Source organism: Danio rerio, chromosome 17 (genome assembly GCF_052040795.2).
Source record: "Danio rerio strain M-AB ecotype USA chromosome 17, GRCz13ab, whole genome shotgun sequence".
NCBI classification, from domain to species: domain Eukaryota; kingdom Metazoa; phylum Chordata; class Actinopteri; order Cypriniformes; family Danionidae; genus Danio; species Danio rerio.
Window position 1 is genome coordinate 4,546,610 of NC_141037.1, and position 3,391 is coordinate 4,550,000.

Here is a 3,391-nt window from a genome sequence, read left to right on the forward strand (position 1 = left end):
AAACAACATTATCATAGGCTATTTATTTCGGCTGACTATAAACAATGTTGTATTTTGATAGTCCGTGGCAGTAATATCTAATATGTTTTCCCTATTGATAATTTGCAAAGGATACTATTCTGAAATTATTAAGATGAAAGTAAATATGCGATTATGAAAAGTAACTTTAACGCGCGTTGATCTTTTCTTGAACGGTTTTTGGCCCTAATTGCCCTCCATACATCGAGTTTTGAATGAGAGCAAAACAACATCTCAAGCAGATTTTGTGATTTCTTTTTTTTAAGGTCATGGTAAGTTTATTTAATATCTAGTCTAAAGTAAACTGATAGGAAATTATCTGTGTTTGATCTAAACACAAAATCAGTGTTAAGTGTGGCATTTCCTGATTTTGTTTGTAATTTGTCGCCGATGATGACCGTTAGCGTGCACGCGCATTAGTGTTGTTCGAGCTACTGTTTGCGAAAATGTTCATAACGCGATTAACAACAGATAATAATCCGTTTTTGGTCGTAAATCTTAATAATATGACAAAACATGTAGGCTAAAAACACAAGCTGAGCAAAACCCTGGCATTGGGTCAGTGAGTGTTTACTCAGATTTTCCTCAGTGTAAACAGCCTGTTTTATTTATGATATTATAGTGCATGTGACATGAACTCTAGAGATGAATGATTTAAAACCCTTGACAGGCTTTTAGATGATTGTTCTTGTACATCAGATCAAGTGCAGTTACTCCCAATGAAAACATGCCTTGTCATTAATTTAGATTAATGACTTGATTTACTTTAATTATGGATCATTGTTCAGCTAATGAAATTGACTATTTAGATGAGTTACGGGCCATTCTTCATTTAAATAACCACTAAAACAATCAGACGTGTTTAAGAGTTCACAGATAGACCTTCCTGAAGATACTGAGGTAAATTTGATTTTATATTCGTACATGGGTTCATTATTGAACAGTGACAACTTGTAACACGGTATATTGTTGAATATTGGGCCTGAAATCGCATGTAAGTATGACTTTAAAACACAATAGCACTATTTAATTCACTGTGAACTATCTTGTACTTCGATAGTGACAGGCTGCTTTTTCAGGTGTTTTATTTGTAATAAATTTGCAGCAATTTTAAAAACTCTTTTTTTTTTCACATAGTCATTATGGGGTGTTGTGTGTAGAATGTTGAGGAAATACTTTAATTTAATCCATTTTAGAATAAGGCTGTAACATAAAAATGTGGAAATAGTGAAGTGCTATCAATACTTTCCGGATGCCCTGTAGACGATTTACCTAGTTTGTAAACATTCAGGATGTGTGAGGGAATGACATGTGGGGTCCGTTCTTCGTACCTCGCTTAAATGATCTAAGATGATTTGGCAGATCCTGGATCTTTTAATCTTGATAACTGATCTCTCGCTAATTTGGTTCTTCAAACAAGTTCGAAAATCAGATTGTAATGTCTGGATAAACTGATCTGAGATCGCTGCGTGTGTTGTGAAGGACAGATCTATCGATCCTCGAAATCATGATTAGCTATGCAGCGATTGGCTGACGGCACAGCAGCGTAATGACATAACCTGATTAATATTCAATTATCCATGTGAGCAAAATTACATCAAATTAGCAGTAAACCGTTTGTTAAATATGATACGCAATAACCTTCAACATTTGTTGTGAGCTGCAGGCTCCACACTTTCTTGTGTCAAGAGTATTCATCATGTATTTCAATGCAAATCAGTGTATTTAGTTCTATATTTAGAAAATATTGTCTATATTATAGTAGCCGTTTTTTAGTCGGTGTAAACAATAACTGGTTGTTTACAAAAGCATTTTGATATTGGTAAAGGCGTCTGCAACTTTTGTGAAGCATCAAATCACTATTACCTATCAAAACATGTTTATGACTGCATAAATGTATTATTGCTTTAAAAAAAGTCACATATTCTGCATTTCTATTATACGCAATTTGTATTAAAGCGATCTAAAGCGTTCATATCAATAAGTTTTCTCTTTGCACCACCAGGTGGCAGTCTTTGTACTTTCATTTCGATGGTGCAGATTGCATAAGTTTTATTAATATGTATAACTTTATTTATTTTATTAATGACTATAACTTTATATATAGTTTAAAAATATGTACCATTTTCCCAAGTGTATATAACCACTACTGTAAGAAAATATCAGAATTCAGAACATACTTTCTGTATTATCTTTGCTTGAACTGAGCCGATCTAATCCTGTTTATATGAATTGAACCTGCTCCCGATCAGGTTTGACCTAGCAGAACTGTTACTATGACAACAACTCTCGGATCAGCTTTGAAGAACGAAACGATCCTGGATCGTGTCAAATCGTCAATATCCAAATCCAGCTAATTGAGAAATCCACGTACGAAGAACGGACCCCAGATGCGGTACAGAGTTTGTTGTTGTCTTAGAAATAAGTTATATTGATTACATATAACATATATTGTTTACATAATGCTTTCAGTGTATTATAACAGCTTGTCACCCAGTGATAAGCACAGTTGTTCGGCAAAATTAACGTTAAAGTAAGCGACGTTCGTCTGACAGGTCCAATTGCGATGGCAACCTCCCAATGTATACTGGATAAGACGAAATGGCCAAGCACCCAGTCCCAAATATACAACTATCTCATTGAAACTCCAAATGTTTTAACAGGAGAGAATTTAAGGCCTACAAGTTTTTGGATGCCAACAATGTTGTTCTGTGTGGTCATGTGCAAGAAATAATGTCCCATGATTACCAGATTCAAAACTTTGTAGTGCTAAAGACAGAAGACAAAAGAAGACGGAGCTGTACAAGGCCTGGGTAATCATCAACAAGCAAAGCAACTGCATTCTGACAGCGAACTACACCTGTACGGCAGGGTATGTGAACTTCCATTTTTACATTTTATTCTAAGCATTTAGTGTCCGCAGTTTAATTCACCAAATTTAACTGTTATTGCTGAAATCATTGCTGCAATCAAAAACGTATAATGTGTAGGATTCAGCATAACGTGAACTTACCTGATATAACATGAGAACTGCATTCAGCTCCCTTTTAGCCAAAGATGTCTGCGGTTGGCATTGAAAGTAGTGTGGTGTACGGTAAAAGTTATGCTTTCTATTTTTGGTCTTGGCATCCTAACGCACAACACGACAAGTTTGCTATTTTTGCAGTCGGGAACCCATGTGACGTCATGTGTGACTTAGGTTGGAAGTTCATCACCTTGAAGTTCATCGTCATCAAAGCAGGTGACCTGATGGTTTGCCCCTTTAGTGTTAATCATTGTGCACAAGATGGAGCAGTAACTGCTTTATTCCGGACGTCTTTCAGGGATGTAATTGCGGACTTGCCTATTGTGTATAATGATACTGTGTATTCCT

General features: G+C 35.7%; 1 protein-coding gene across 22 annotated transcripts in view; it reads left to right on the forward strand.

Annotated features, from left to right (window-relative positions):
* The first annotated feature begins 217 nt into the window (after positions 1 to 217).
* Positions 218 to 3,391, forward strand: part of tpo (thyroid peroxidase) — a 105,653-nt gene continuing 102,479 nt past the window's right edge. For 5 of the 22 annotated variants that reach the window (XM_087289968.1, XM_087289966.1, XM_087289982.1 and 2 more), the window contains exons 1-2: positions 218 to 290; positions 2,786 to 2,890. The gene's annotated coding sequence lies outside the window, so the exon portion shown is untranslated. Of the gene's footprint in view, positions 291 to 407; positions 919 to 2,270; positions 2,891 to 3,184; positions 3,260 to 3,391 lie in introns of those variants that run through there. The other 17 variants (XM_087289967.1, XM_087289983.1, XM_087289981.1 and 14 more) reach the window with 10 other exon arrangements.